We start from the raw sequence: 17,425 nt of genomic DNA on the forward strand, positions 1-17,425 counted from the left end.
TGTTGGAAACGTGACTGCCAAGTTCTTCCACTGCGTCTTCTGCGAATAACGTTTCTAATAAATCTTACTTCTTATATTGCTTATCATGTATCATATCTGAGCACGTATTTTACTTAATCTCTCCGCTGTCAAATAATTAATTTTTGTTAATTAAGCAATAAGATTCGTTGGAAAAGTTGTTTGCAAAATACGAAGACATCGGTTATTGTAGAGGAGAATTATTAGTTATAAACATTGATGTATATGTGATGCATCCTGTGTGGACAAAAATTGTTTAATATAAAGGTATATATGTAAAGGTTAAATCTCTTATACAGACAACGAATCGTTAATTTTATCAATGGATACAATTGAGTCCCGGAAAACGTTTCGCAAGTCCGGCGAACTAAATTTTTGAGAAGTGATAAATAAATAATCAGCTTTCTGCGATTCATATTTGTGTAAATACAACCGGCAGATATTTCGTTTCTTTTTTTTTCTTCGAGATTGATAGTCGCAATCGACTCGCTTCGCGCGCATGGATAGATCATCTTAGATCTACAACGGACATGTTGTAAGTCGATCTTACCGATTGCGAGGAACCATATGGAGATAGGTTTCAGGGTATCGCCGTTTCCGTGGTCAACGTCGACCTGCTGACAAACATTGATCCGGTTGATGGAAGTCGATCGGTCTTATTGTACCTGCATCATGAAAATGTCAAGCCTGTGCTTCGATTTGCGTGCGTTAATTCAATGAATTGTCATAGCGCTTAATCCTTTAACGCGCAAATATTGCTGTCTATATCATTTCAGAGCTGTAAATCAATTTTTAAACTTGTTTTCTTTCGACTGCCAATAGAACATTGACATCATTTGATTCTCTTGTGCCAAGAGTCTTACGCACGATTATAGAATGAAACATAGCTTTGGATTTAATCAAGTTTTTACGGTTTAAAACTACTTTTTGATCCGCGTGTAATGATTCGAAGATTTAATAATCTTTTCGACTTGTCACTTACGTATTTGTTTACTTCCACTATTTAGCGTATTAAATTGTTGCGATCAATGGACTCAATTGTATCGATAGACAGATTTCATATACGCTTACCGGCAAACGTTGCGATGAAATATGTTTCACAGATGCATATCCTTGAATGTATTGGACCTTCGTACACATCTGTATTGTGTAATTTTTATTCTCTTTTTATTATTCACAACACTAAATAAAACGATATTGTAATATGAACAACGCGTTATTATGCTTTGTCACGATATGCACTGTTACATTAATAAGGCATAAGTAAAATATCAAATTCTACTCAAATGTTAACTACATATAATGTTTCTCAATTGTTGTCGGTAAGTGTACCTACGTATTTTTCGTGGCTCCTTATTGGATCTCGAAAGAAAGTGATCGCACTTTTAATGGTTCTTTTTCTGAATCCTTTTCGAGGCTCGGTTTCCTGTTGCTGATTTTGACCGACTACTCCCTGTTCCGTTCTTTTCTCTTTTTATGACTCATTCTAAACTGGTTCTTGGCATCTGCACTGTTGAGAGCTCGACCGGAGATCCTTCAGCTATCGATAGATCCATCGCGTATGTTCACTCTGCACCAATGACTTGTGCCGTTTCGATCCATGTGCAGTTTCGATCCATGTGCAGCCTAGCCGCGAACGATAAAAATTACTCGTGCAAGAGAATGACTGTATTCATTCGTAGAGACAAGTTCGATATTTCATGCGCCAATTGCATAATAAATGCGGACCAAGTAAAATAAGTTATAACCGTTGTGTTCGTTCCCGATTAAAGCTTCTATTCTCTTTTTTAACGTTCTAAACATTTCTATTGCACTCGTATTTCGTGCTATTATTATTTCAATGAGAATGTAAAATTGTACTCTAATTTCACTCTTTTATTTTAATTGGAACATACGATTTAGGAAGATTTTTAAAAGCATTGCATAGTATTTTATCTTTTCTATCGTGTTGAGACGCAAACATTTGTGGAAAATCAATAAAGTAACCCACAAGAGCCAGAGAATACCTTTAATTCATAATAAAATATGTTTCGAATAAAAATTGGTCACTACACAAATTCTAGCAAATTTCAGTACTAAGTGTTGATAAAAGATTTGTTTACACAACGAAAAGACAATAACATTGCAATTTTTTAACATGACTGTATATTATTCTTGCACTATGTGATTCATTTTTGTATTAAAAAATTACAAAGGTACTGAGGTCGAAAATTAATTAATTTAGAAGAAGATGTGATATTTGTTTCGAGCGCTCATAGAATTGAATCACTGTGCAGCGTTAGATTGTGCCTAGAGAATCTGAGAGTGGTTTGAATGAAGGAATGTGCCATGTACAAAGCATGGTATAAACTTGAGCAATTAAACATAAGGGTGGTAGCAGTGTGGGGTGAATAACAAAATTTCCAATTAAACTGACTCTATTAGAATGAACTTAAATTAGATTTTTCGTAAAGAACCATCACTGTGCTTCTGCGTGTAAAATTATAATGTTTTATTGGCAACAGAAATCAACTTTACTTACGTACATTAATTTCATGTTTTTTCTTACAGATTCATTATTTTACCTAACATTCCTTCAGCTATATTATACAAAATTTGACATATTTATTATTATACTGTCCTTACGGAAATTTCTTCCATTATTGATACTTTACAAACGAATGATACCTTTGAAATCACACGACGACGATTAAACACGATCGCACATTTTGTGCCAAGCTTTGTATGACGAAATAATAGCGCCTGCGGCTTCGAGGACCGCGAGTTTGCTGGGGAATACATGCGCGCGAACGCGTGTACGTGTAGCACATATATTTGTCAGCAGAAATACACTACTTGGAGAGTTATACCACTTGAGGTAAGTATCTCGTGTCGATAGAATGTTGTACCAATGCCCACATTTATGTAACGTGATCTTGTCAGGGGTCCAAAGATTTTGAGGGACACAAAGGCGCTAGTGATCCGAGCCGCTGCTAACTGTGAAGCGTAAGGCCTGAACAGCGATGCATTAATGGACTGCGTACAGACGTTTCAGATAGTTTTATTGCTATAAAAAACGATACTTCTATAGATTCGCGCAAGACGTGCTATCATAATTGTCCGCGGATTTTATAGATTTATGATAACAATGTCCAGGAAAAATATCAAACTATAAAGACATTCGCAAAATTTAATACATTATCTATCAGCGGTAATTTTATAATTTTCAATAGACTAGACAATTTACAATTTAAAACTGTTCAATAAATTGCTTAGCGATACTAAGCAACAAATAGTCCATAGTAAAGTCATATAATAAATTAATTTAATATAATTTAAATTAATTTAAAACAATTTTTAAATGTTTATAAAGCACGTCTTCGTTTTAGGTTATCAAAATAATGATAAATAATTATAATGGAAATAATTATATTTTTAATATTTTATTCGATGATAACAAGTTAAATAAATAGAAAATTTTGAAGTATGGCACAAATCATTTTTAGTGTTTTTTAAATGAAATTCCATTCCTGATACCGCGACGTTTTGAGAGTTTTGCACATCAGAATCTCGATTAAACGGTCTTTCAATATCAGAATTATCTAGTATGCAAATACTTTCTACTTTAATTAGCTTACTTTCTTACTTTAATCAGCTTGATCTAAGGCAACCCATATGCAGAATGATTTACTGCACGATTTAATAAAGATGAAATCTGACGGTGTAATTATAATAAATAACTATTCCAATATCCACAAGTACACGTGTCACTTTATTTAATCCGTCAAATCGAAGTTCGACCGTATTTCGACAGAATTTAATCGACTCCGCGTTATTCTGATACGAACAGAATAAAATACCCGGTATATGGTATATTCTCTCCAATTTTCCTTTAGCTTGTAAACAAAAATACCAAAAATTTGGTAAAGAAAGATACGATTATTTCAGCCCCGCATCACGTTTTTATAATTATTGACAACCGGTTGCTATAAAAGCGAGCCGCGGGACTCAAATAATTATATCTCCTCTTCTAAAACTGTCCATTTTTGTTTACAAGCTGAGAAATAATTGGAGAGAATTTATCGTATTAGCATGACGAAGTTGAGTTGTTAGCGACGTACAGTGAGCCACGAAAGTATTCGAACGCTCTAAAATAAAAAGTTTGACACGAAAAAATGTGAGGCCCATTACGAATTACGAAATATTTTTATTCCTATAATAACATACAAGTATTACGGTTGTACATGTTAAATTTCAAGCGTCTTCGATAACATAAACAATACTTATGAAAGATTTATTGTCAACATCAGCTAAACGGACGCCACAAAAGTATTCGAACGATTCAATTAGTAATATATTTTTTGCATGAATGTTGAGTTTTAATATTTTGTCGGTCCTCCATGAGCACTTATTATGGCTTGCAAACGTCGTTACATGCTGTCAACCAACGTTTCTGTTATTTCTGTTCCTATTTTGTTCCAAACATCACAAATTGCTGTTTTCAATCCTTCCTTGGAATTAATATTATATTTACTTAGTTGTCTGCTAATTTCTGCCTATAAGTGTTCAATAGAGTAATTCAGGGTAATTCAGTTCTAACATGTGGGGTACGTTATATACGATTCACTGTTTAACAATATGTACGGTATGTTTAGGAACATTGTCCTGTTGAAAATGAAAATCATCTACTATTCCTAGTTTTTCCGCACTTTGCTTCAAATTACGTACAAAAATACGTACATAAAGCGTAGCGAAATATAGGAGCGAAAAGTGATTCCTGAAGAAAGAAATTCATTACGAGAGTTTGTCTGTCACGATTCGGCAGACGCAGCCGTGTAGATTTATGTTCGAAGCAGGAAACTGGGCCATCGTAATGGAGCAGAGGAGATAAAAGACCGCGCATCGCCACTTGTTGCATTCACCCGAGAAATAGGAGAAATTTTTTCATTCATGAAACTTGAACCAGCAGTTTGTGGCGGATTTATGAGCCGATGGCAATTAACAGGGGGAAACAGCTAAACCGTTAAAACGGATAACAAAAATAGAGTATGGAAATTTCAGTATATTGAACTTTCGCAACCTTTCTTCGAACCCCATTATACACTTCCTTGTCAGTTAATGTTTTTGACACTGATTTTTAGCTTTAATATCTTTGAAATGTTTTACTCGAATTGTTCTTACATGTGTTACCGTAAATAACGTTTTCATTCGTAACTCAATTATCAAATGTACAATTACATTGACGTGTAAAGTTATCTTGTCGCTTACGATAATCGCTAGACTATGGATTTTATGCATTTATGAGAAAAATTAATAAATGTTTCTCATAAGCCATATAGCACAAAGACATCTTATTTCGGATGTCAAAATAATGTTCGGTTTGAGATTGTTCTGCTTAGCAAGTCAGAATGGAAGAACGTGGCCAGTCCGTTAACTGTTAAAATATCTTGGAAACATCTATTTTAAGTCATAAGACATCCAAACCTAAAATGGACGTAACATGGATGTGTATAAACAATGTCCAAGAGTCACTCGTAATCGGAAAATGAGGGATTCACGAGATCATTTCAAGTAACTTGATTCTTATCGCAAATAGAATTCGTGACTTTTTTACGAGTTATTAACGAAAAACATTGATCAATGAGAAGTAAGAGCAGAACTAGGCTTCGTTAGCTCGTTGCTTTGATTGCCTCGCGTCAGGTGATTTCGCCTCTCATTGATAAATATTTTTCGTTAACAATTCGTGAACAAAATCTCGGGAAGCTCTTATTTCTCAATTGCGAGTCACTTCTGGGACATCCTATATATTTTCATGTATACGTAGATATCCATACATGTATATGTATACGTAGCCGATTATATATAACTTATTGTAAGATAGGAAGACATCGTGATATTCAGAAGAAGTAACAAGCGTTACCTCTGTCGAATAATTTTTTAACAAACTTCGCGAATTTGTTGATTTTCGAAAGACTATTAGAAAAGTACCGGCTGATAAAGTAGCGGGGGTGCGTTTATCATTGCAAAGTACTCGGACGCAGTTGCTCGCGCTCGGTCGTGTCCGCGTCCACGAACAGTTTCGTGGAAAAAAGGAAAAGGACAGGAGACGCAGGCGAAGAATTTCTGCGGCGATACGATTTATTTCCGCACGTGCTGTGTGCACGCTGCCCGCGACAGAGCTCCACCGGCTATTGCGCAAATTTCAACGAATACAACGAAGGACATGGTACAACGCTCCGCGGGCGCAGTCCCTTTCGAACGCACGAGGACAAATCTTGTTCGTATTGCGTTACGCCGGCTGCGTTTTTAAGCTTCCCGCTCTCGATTCAACCAGTCCTGAATCACCGCGTTATTCCGACCGAGGGACGTCGGGTCGTCAACGACGTTTCGTTGTTTCTTGGATTCGAATGAAAATAGTAATCTTCGCGGGACTGCGATCCCTAGAATTCCTAGTTCCTATACATATAATTATACGGACGTCTTTGTGCACTGTGCGACAAAATGATAGGACATCCCGAAATTTGTCGTGTTTCTCAAAACCAATAATGCATAGAAAGGTTTTGCATGTAGCTGTATAAACAGTACCCCTTCTTTATTAACACGTGAGAAAACAGCCACTGGTTATGTTTTTTTATAGGAATTATATCTGTTTATGTAAAAGACGAGTACGATAAAATGATAGGGCACGTGCAAAAAAAATATGATTTTTATTTAATTTCAATAACGTGTACACATTCCTTTCTTTTCTAGAACCGCTAACATTCTCCTAGGTAGTGATTTATATAATTTGTTTAAATAACTACGCGAAATTGCGTTCCAACCTTCTTCAATCGCGGCTTTTAACTCTTCAATTGAATGAAATTTTCTACATTTTCTGTAGACGTTACGAGATAACTGTCCCCAGACATTTTCAATAATATTCAAATCTGGTGATCTCGCCGGCCAAAGTTAAAGTTGAATATCATTTCATTGAAAATATTGTTTTACCGCTTTGGCCGTATGCACTCATGCATTATCTTGCTGAAAGATGACGGCGTCTCCACTAATTCGTTCCGCGTTTGCTGCAATTTCTTCATCAATTAGTTTTATATAATCAGCGCTTTTTAATTTCGCATTTATAACACGAATATTTGTTTTCCCTTTATATCCAATTCCTCTCCAAGCCTCGATTCACCGAAGTTGAAACATCGGTTCCTTTCTAAGGTCATGAAAATAATACGACTAACCATGTGGTCAATCGAGAGTAAAGCTTTCTTCATCGGTAAAAAGCACTTTCTTCCACTTCTTCTTCCATTTAATGTGCTCTTTGGCAAACACTAATCGATCAGCAATAAGTTTCTTTGCTAAGGGCGGCTTTCTCTGAATTTTTTTACGTTTTATTTCCTTCCTGTGCTATTTGACATTCTGTCAGGGTGGAATTTCACGCAATTCGTAATATTTTCCGTGCACCACGATCATTCACAGCGCGCGCTCGACCTTTGTTTTTCTTTTTACCTTAATTCTCGGGGTCTTTTAAAAAGTTTCTAATTACATTTCGACTTCTCCCTATTAATCTCGATATTTTCGAAGTGCTTGCATCGTTTTTAAAATTTAAAATAATTTTTTTCTCGGTTCTATTTAATTCGGTAACACGGCCCATTTTGAAAGATGTAAGCTAATATTTTTAAATATCTAATTACTTAATCTTTATTATTCACTGTATATTATTGAAAAGTAAACTATTTAAGTATTATTTGATGTTAGTCTTTCAACAGGCACTTTGCTGCTAACTTCTCTGTTCCTACTGTCCTACCATTTTGTCCTAGCCGGTTTTCACATAAACAGATATAATTCTTAGAAAACCACGTAAACAGTGATCGCTATTTCGTGTATTACTGAAATAAGGATACTGTTTATATAGCTACATGCTTTTTCCGCATTTTTATTCAGAATTCCATCCTGTGCATAAAATCGTACATGAAAAGTTTGTCCTTCTACAGCGGTGTTTATATGGTTGACTCAAAAGCTAATCGGTGTAAGTGAATTGAAAATGAGTGACGCAGTGCAAACACATCTTTATCATAGGATCTTGCGGTTTATAAATCAATATAGACATTTTATCATGAATAAGCTATAGTTATCAGGACTTATACTTATCACAATATGGCTAAACAAAATAGTTCAAAGGGAATTGCTTTTTGTTTAAAAAAAACATTGACATATTGTTTTAGTACAGCTTCCAAGGATATGTACTTACTATCATGTATATGTACTTACACGTGAACGATATCGGAGAAAAAGTAATGTTTATCCCGAACACGTGGTAACTACAGTAGAAACTCGTTTATTTTGTCCTGTAATGTTAGAATTCACTATTGTCTAAATATGTTTCGTAAGGAATCAGATCTAACCTGCTAATTCAATCGATAAATCTGAAATTATTGTAAATAAAGGTAAAAACACACCGATGTCGCGTTGCGTAAACTAATGTGAAATTGTAGAAAAAATAATACATGAGAATCTGTTCACGCGCGACAATAAACGATATTCCTATTATCTGGAAATCCAGAGTATCTCGGAAGCTACAAAGATAGTGAAAAAAATGTTTTAACAAATGTTGTTGGGTATAGAAAGGAACGCAAGATGATTCAAACAATTTTCTTGTCAGGGAAGATAGATGTAATGGAGGTTTCAAAGTCATGTTGGTGTTTTTTTAAATATAACGCCAGTTTGTATACACAATATTATGGCAAAAATTAATGCAAAACCAGTGGGGTGCAGTCTGCGTGGTCGGTAATTGTTTGCATCTTTATAAACGTTCGAATACCTTTTGGTAATATAAGGTTCTCCAGTAAGGGCGGGTCGATTTTGAAATGGAATAAAATAGGCTGTGTATGAGGTATTAACGAATTTCTTTTTTTATTTGAAAAGCCCGTGTATGCCATTATACGTGGAATATGACATCGTTCAAATGTCCCCAGCGGCTTTGCACGGTGGCACGTATCCGAGAGGTCCAATTATCAATCACTTTGCCGCATAACTCCGGCTGAATTTGAGCGATGGCCTGGGCTATATTGACTTTGAGAGCGTCGGTCGATTGTGGCTTCCTGGTATAAACCTGCGACTTCAGAAAACCCCAGAAGAAGAAGTCTAGAACAAACGGCGTTTTCTGTGGTCATTAACTTTGAGCTCTTGGGCCAGTTGGATCTTGTACAGGTGTAGGCCCAAGTCCAGACGCGAAATTCGCCAAATTGAAACTGCAAAATATCCGTTCCTATTGGAAAACCCTATAGGAGAAGTAATTTACATCTGTACACACTCGCGCGCGCGCGCTTGTGTGTGTACTTTGAAATTAGTCATTGATTCCTTTTATGTATTCCTTCAACGTGTCTTCCATCGTTATAAATACAAATTCGTAGTTACAATGACTAATTCACGCAGAGTATAATTGACCAGAATTGTGTGGCAAACGATAGCTTGAGTAAACGACGATTTTCGACGTTTTTTGTTCACGGAAGAAACTTCGATTGCACCTCAATGGATTTGTATTGAATCGTACTATAATACAGTGTATAAAAAAATACAACTTTCTGTTTATAATAAAAACAGCGTTTCTTTGAAATTTCCACCATTCGTGTATTAAATACGGAATAGAAAATTATCATGGTGCAGGAGTTCGAAAATTAATATTTATAGGGATATCCTTTGATTGATTTTGAATGCAAGAAATGTTTAAAATGTTGTTAATTACAGTGAATGCAAGCAGGTAGGATAACGAGCAATGCGAGTGATACGTAAGTAAGTGTTTTACAATTTGAAAGTGATTATCGTATTTTGACAGAAGAGGAAAAAATGAATTAAGCCGTTTGAAGCAGAAGTAGCGTACGTTAATTCTTCAGTAGGTTAATTCAATATTATTAAATCATATTCAATTTAATATTACATTTCAGTTTTTTTAATGGTATTAAGTTAAAGCTTAAATATGGTTTGCATACAAAAATTATAACGATCTTTTTTATTAATTCATTTCGCAGAACTTTTAATTCATCCTTCGTTATCCAGAAATCAACTGTTTTTGGCTTATTCTATTTTTGCTTTCAACAGCTCAAACCTACCATGTTAACGTCATTTTTTACAAAATTTAAAAGTACAATCTTTTTCATAAAGTGTTTGTATTGCAAAGGACATTGATATTTTCGAATGGGATAGCCTAATAAAAGATTAAACTGAAACATTTGCTATTCGATAGAGGTGTTTATAGCAATATTTTAGCAAACAAATTGAAAATCCGGTCAATAATTAGAACAACAAGCAGTGCATATTGTATTGTTCTTAAAAAAAATGTTCGTTCAAATGTTGTTAACAAGAAGATTAGACAGGGATAACTCGGGGAAGATTTTCGAGAATTTACGTTAAACGAGAAAGGCGTTAATCGTTGAAAGGTCAGCGATTGAGTTAATTAGTTGCTAAAATTAATCGTCGATTCTCGATTGAAGGGGACAATTAATAATCATTGCTTTTAAAATGGAATTGAAAGGTAATCGTGACTGTATACGCTCCTCTTTATACCAAACAACTTTCGTTCGAAACATTCTTTTACGCAACATGCGGTTTGTAGGAAGAATTAAGATGACAGAATTAAGCGACTCACCCTGTATAATACAGAACTGTCGTTGACCAACTAGATTCGTGAAAATCAACAAAATTACGCAGCGTGCTATTTTTGACTTGCTGCGTTGCAAGGACTTGGCTTGTCGATGGGCTAAAACGTGTTTCAGGTCACGTGTCAGCGACCGAAACGTGTGCAACCTTGAAAGAAGGGAAGAGTCGTAGAGAGGCAACGCGCCAGGATCAGGAGTCGAGGCGCGGTTAAGGGCAAGTACGCACAGGGCGCCAAGCGCCAGCCGTAGGGATGGCCCCCCTGTCCCCTCGGCCACTGGGCCCCCAGAGGGGCCCGGCACCGGCGCCCCCCCCCCCCCCCCCCCAGTATCGGTAATACGAGGCTTCGGTACACAAGGGAACGTGGTAGGCGCCTGTCGCCTCGGTTTTATGCTTCTCTGCTCGTTTCGCCGTCCTTGATACGCTTCTCTCTCCCTCTCTCTTCTTTCTCCTTTTCTCTCTCTCTCTCTCTCCTCTCTTTCTCCTTGTCGCTCCCTTTCTATCTCTCGCCATGTTCACTGCCTGTTTCTTTATTCATTCTTAAACTCACTCTTTGGTTCGCTCCTTCCCCTATCCTCCCTCTCGCGGAACCGAGTACTCTCTTCCTTCCTTGCTCTCGGCGTGCCTCGGCTTTCCCTTCTTCCCTAACTTTCCGCTTCTCCTGTGTAAGCTTGGACCGTACAATATAGCCTTTTTGGTATCTCAAATCTGTACTTTAGTTTGCGTCAAGGAGCGCGGAGCATTTCGAGTGGAGATTACAGAGACGAACACTAACAAGTTGCAAAATCCTTTTGTTAGAACGATTATTTTATCATCATTGTTTCCACTCTTGGATTTAGGATGGAAAAATTAGTACCGCATTTTAGTATTTAACCCTTTGCTGCACCGATTGTGTCTTAGAGACTCCATGAGGATATTGTTTTTCATTTGTTTTCATTCTGCTTTACTGGCAGCGTGTAACAATTTTAGTACCTTTTTAGCAACGTTTGGTCACTATTTGTCTATGTTCGAAGGGTTCAGAACACTTCGTTTTCGGGTTATTCTATTCTTCTTTTTTCCACATTTATCCTTTCGCAGGTATATTCTCTGAACTTTTTTGTTGTGCTTCGTGTCTGATTAATTTGAATGTCAAAACTAGAGTAATTAGATAGTAATCTAAATTCACCGCGTCAAAGTGATCCGACAACTGCAGTCCACGGGTTAAAATAATTACTTCTAAGTACATCATTGTAATTCGGGGAGTATTTATATGTATTCTCTTCAGCGATAATGTATTGGAATTGAAGAGGGTTTGGAACAAGTACCTTCAGTGAAATTTTTAGTAATTTTTGTATTATGCATAAAATTATTTCCCTGCTATAAAAACAGATTGAAAACCGGGAATGATCTATCTAAAGTTCTTCGATAAAGGACAAGGGAAAAGAAATGAAAACGGTTACCGGTGCAAGCGTTAACCCTTTGCACTGTAACAACGAGTCAGAATCGTGGTGAAGATTTTATGCAAGCTCTACTAAATATGAATATTATTCATTTCTTCTACGTCGAAGTAAAAATGAATTCTTTTGTTATCAAAGTATAGAAATGAAAGTAAATAAAGACAACAGAAAAAAAAAATTGTCCGATCCTATTATGAAAATGATTAAGTACAAATAAGTACTAATCGTCACAGCACGAAAGGAGCGATAGTGCAAGGGGTTAAATATATAGTCTGTGGGTAACATTTCAGGAAATGTTTTCCCTATCGTATATTCTATGTTTCCCCTTCCAAGTTCCAGCGCGTACTCCACCCTCCCCGTGTTCGTTTTTCGAGTACTCTGCTTTGCCTCCCCCTTCCATGTCCGTAGACCAACGTCTCGCTCGGTTCGGTCAAACGAACTCGAAAGCACGCACTCTTTCACCATCGTCCTCCCGCCCGTGTTCCTTCTTTCTTGATACGTTCATCTCGGTCGTTCCTGTCGACCGGCTCGCGCTTCTCTTTCGGTCTCCCTTTTAGCCTCTCTTTCGACTTCTCTTTCGGCCTCCCTTTTGGTCTCTCTGTTGGCGTTGCTCGGCCAACCCGAGGCCCGAGGCTCGCCGATAGGCGGGAGTGGCTGTCTCGCATTCCGCTGCCTCCTTCACCGGCCCGATTGCGCTGCGCCTGTGTATGTGTCTATGCCTGTGCTGCGTCTGTGCTGTCTCTGTCTCTGTCTCTGTCTCTGCTCTGCTCTGCTCTGCGCCTGTGACTCTGACTGCGATTGTATGATCGTGTGATCGAGCGACTGTTCAACTGTGTGACTGCGTAATTGTGAGACTGTGCGATTGCGATCATACGGAAAGTCCTCCAGACCGTGGCGCAGGGTCTATACAGTTTTCGGATTAAGAGAATCCGACGTGGCTCGCCTGTGTCCAGAATCCTTAGACGTTCTGTCGCAGTCGCCCGGTCGGTTCCTGGCTGCCTTCGAAACAAGCTTGACTTCCTTGATAGAATCGCGAATGTTTGAAAAATCGTAGCGCGCTCGGATAAGAATGTTCACTTAACTATGACATAAACCTTCGGGGGCGAACATTGCAATATCGACGATATTGCGATATCGGAAATAAATGCGCCTTGCCTAGTCACCTAACCCAAAGCCAAAACACCAAATGCTACGGATCCGTTGCTCTGCTATCCCAGTCGTTTGATTCTCGTTCACTCTAGTATCTTACCTTCTTCCATACAACCGCTGGAATAGTGGCTAAAAATATTTTTATGGCATAATTTTGGACGAGGGAAGCTGCTAGTCTCTGTGGTTCAAAGTGTTTCCGCGTTTCTATCTCAGAATTTGCTATAATATTACGTGATCCAATCGTCTCCACATATATGGCTTTACAACCTATTTAGAACAATTGAAATACATAGAGCAACTTCGTTAACTCAAACTTCAAAAAAAGAAAGAATAAATCTTCGAATAATAATAATAATAATAGTAATCGGTTACTCATTCGGTTGCCATTGTTTCCATTAGAAATTTATTAGGCCAAAATTACATGATTTAAGGAGAGTTTTAAGACGGTTGCACCAAATTTTTTGTTAATCCTTTCTTTCCGGGAGTCATCAAGGTCACCTTGATATTTTTTATTGCTTGACCTGCTATCTTTTCCATCGTTTAGGGGATACTGAGATGTTGTAATGAAATGAGAATTTGGCAAACATCATAACAAGTTCAAACATAAAAAGTCGTAAATCAGCCTATAAAAAACTGAAAACGACATTAACAACTCTGGAGAAGAAAGGGGTTAACAATAAAATTTGGTACAATAATCTTAAAGCTCTTCTTAAACTATTTTAGCTCAATAAGTTTCCAATCGAATCACTAGCGACAGAATAAATTAAGTTGATCATGTGGTGCGGTCCACCCTGTATAAATTTTCAACGCTTACATCTTTCCAATAAAGCATTTTCGGATACAAGTTTGTAAGAGTTCATTACAAGTACGAACACACAGTACAAAATTGATCCAAATAAAAATCAATTATTTGATTTCTCATTTCCCCAAATGAAGCTAAATAAATTGCGAAATAGTATAAATTTTTATGTTTTACTTTGAAATATTTACTAAGAAATAAACGACCCTTCAGAATTTCTATCAGTGGAATATAAGATTGTTAAAATTTAACATTTCTAACAGAATTAAAATTTTAATGTGAAAATTAACTTAAAACAGAAGAAGAAATAACTCAGAAGTAATTATAGAACTCGTATTTATAAATACTAGAAATTTATAAAACTTATTTTATACAAATTTGCAGCAAAAATGTGGATGCTATATCATCGAACTTCGATGAAATCTGAGAAGATGAAATTTAATTAAGATCTATCGTTTTAAAAATATTTTAAAGTACGGTCAATGTACCTCTGAACACCTTGTAGATAGATGTATGTATAGGTTTTGCACACCAAATTAATTCTTTTTATGGAACATATTTATATTTTTGTGCTCTAAATTAAATCTTATTCTCCGTTTTGCAAATAAAATTAACTTATCTGTAATAAAATTCATAAACGCTTTAAAAATTACGTAAAAGAAAAGATCGCTAATTTTGGATCCACGAGTAAGGATTAATTTGATTTATAAAAAGTTGAATATGATCTACAAAAGAATCAATTTGCAATATCATCTACAAAAGGATAATCCTGAAATGCAAAACCTGTGTTATACATGTACAGGGTGTGCATGTTAATCAATTTTAAGCCATAATCGCCCGGAACCTTGGACAAAGTGCCTTCCCCTCTATATGATGTCCAAAGTTTAGCAAAATCGGTGTTGAGCCTTCCTTTTCTGCATAATCACCTACGCATGCGCTAATAATAGGGATGCGCAATATTCAAATGAAAATATCTCCCACAGTAATAATATTTCGACATAAATGAGTTAATAGGTTTTTATATAAATTGCGCATAAAATACATGAATACAAATTATATGATTCCATTAAAAAAGATACACTTACACTTTGAAAATTGCTGCATAAGAATTAAAATGTCATTCGTTTAAATGACAGTCGTTTTAATCGTTTGTTAGGAATAAACAGTATGAACGATTAAAATTTTTCTTTGCTGTAATAACCCTTACTAACAAAAGAAAAATTTGGTTATGATAATCAGTTCGAATGACCGGAATTTGTTTTGATATAATAATATTTTTTGTCAATGATAACTAATATCGATACCGAAAATTGTTCTGTACAATCAAACATTGCCAACTCCATCTTCTCTATATAATATATAATCTATACATCTCTATATAATATATAATTTACATTATTTTCGACCTACCATTAATTTAAGTATCGAACTGATTACCGTAACTAAATTAAATTTCTTTGATTAATAATGATTATTAGTGCAAAGCAAAAATTTTAATCGTGCGTAATGGCTATTTCTAGCAAAGATTATTTAAATAAATGGCATTCATGCTTTTGCGGTAACTTATAAAATTTCTCCTATAATAGCTATAATGTCTAGAAGATAATCGCATTCGCTGATTTAATGGGTCACCCGTTATATAAAATGCGGAACTGGGACCCTATACCATTATTTTATTTCCTTTCCTTTCTATCTATTGTTTTAACTCGCAAATATATATTTATTGTATAATTCTTCCATAATACTTTTTCATTTTAGCCAGTCGTGAAATGGTTAATAATCAGCTCCGTTTCTTCGTGAATTTTCTCGTTGTACAAGTGGCTGGTTGTCAGCACATGTGAACAGAAATTCCACGAAGTTACGAGAAAGAGAGAGAGAGAGAGAGAGAGAGAGAGAGAGAGAGAGAAAGAAAAGAATGTTCGGCTGGAATTCATCGTGAAAGGATTAGCTATAAGTCTATTTCGTGGTTCTGGCGCGTATTGGGACCGCGGACACTTCCATGAAATCCCTCCTAAAAATACTTGACGAAGCGTCGGATCTCATAGCGGCGTTTCTCCTTTTGCTACCGTTGCCCGCCTTTCAGCGGTGTTCGGGTTTTACAGCAGGAAATGCTCTCTTCTCTCATAGGAATGAGCCGCTGGAATTCAAGAAGAATGCGACCGCCCTTTCGTCCTCGACTTGTTGTCCTCTGACGTCATCCTCTCCTTTAGTCAATGAATCCCGCTTTCGAACCTCCGCGAGAGCCCTAAACGATTAGTCCTCCGCCGATCCTTGAGACCAGGAATATTGGCCCGGACCTGGTCGAAATGCTGCTCGTGCTCGCCGATCTCCGCTGCCATGCCGCAGCCGCCGCCGCCGCTAACCGACCACCAGACTTTGCTTCCCCTCCCTCTCTTCCTCTTTCTCTATCATTTTATTATATCTATCTCTCGCTCTCGCACTCTCCCGTTGCTTTCGTTTTTCAACCGAGAGCAAAAACTAGTCGCGTGATCTGGTTCATTCTGCCGATATAGAATTATGCGGCATTATAACCCGTTCTCGATAATGTTATAACGATCTTTCGGTGCCGACGCCCGGCTATACACTATAGAGAAATTCACCGGCATCGATGTCGCGAGAATCCACGTGTGCGATCCCATTCTTTTTTACGGCCGGCCATTACATACGAAAAACGATGAAATTAGGGGCGCGCCGTGTACAGCGGGAAGCTTGATGTCTAGACTGGGATCGTTCGAGGATCAAGTCGGAACGGAACGAAAAGTGGGCCGCTAAAATTCGTGGATACGCGGAGTAGTAATATCCGAACTGGCTCTAACGATTCGACTGCCACGCCGACGACTTCAACAATTTTTCACAAATTTGTTTACAATTTGTATTATATATTGTAATGTATAAATAACACAAAATATTAGAGTGTCCCATAAGTTTCTTCCCTTTTTTTGATGCGAAATGAATACACGATATTTGTTGTTTAAGGTGGATTTATTATGTTATGTATGAACCGTTCTGTTCTATAATCTTCTTCCATCTCTCAAGAATCCTCATCATGCCCTCTTTCCAAACTTGTTGAAGTTTATTTGCAAAATATTCATCTAGGTGCGTTTTTATTTCGCTTATGGATTTCAAAGATTTAACACGGAGAAAATTTTTTTAAGGAGAGGAACAAGTGATAATGGGATGGGGCAAGGTCTGGGGAGCTAAGAGGATGAGGTAGAACGTCCCAATCAAACTATGATAAGTTTTGCATTACGGCCAACGCAACATGCGGTCTTGCGTTGTCCTGATGGAAAACGACGCCTCGTTGGTTCGCCAATTCTGGCCGTTTTTCTGCTATGGCGGCTTTTTAATTGAGCCAGTTGATTGCAATATTTGTCAGCATTGATCGTATCACCTCGAGGAAGGAGCT

The 17,425-nt window shown here is 36.9% G+C and overlaps 1 protein-coding gene across 1 annotated transcript in view; it reads left to right on the plus strand.

Moving 5' to 3' along the window:
- Nucleotides 1-17,425, plus strand: part of Dad (Daughters against dpp) — a 122,585-nt gene that overhangs the window by 27,145 nt on the left and 78,015 nt on the right. The window lies entirely within an intron of this gene.

The sequence above is a fragment of the Augochlora pura genome, chromosome 7, assembly GCF_028453695.1.
Source record: "Augochlora pura isolate Apur16 chromosome 7, APUR_v2.2.1, whole genome shotgun sequence".
Taxonomy (NCBI): Eukaryota; Metazoa; Arthropoda; class Insecta; order Hymenoptera; family Halictidae; genus Augochlora; species Augochlora pura.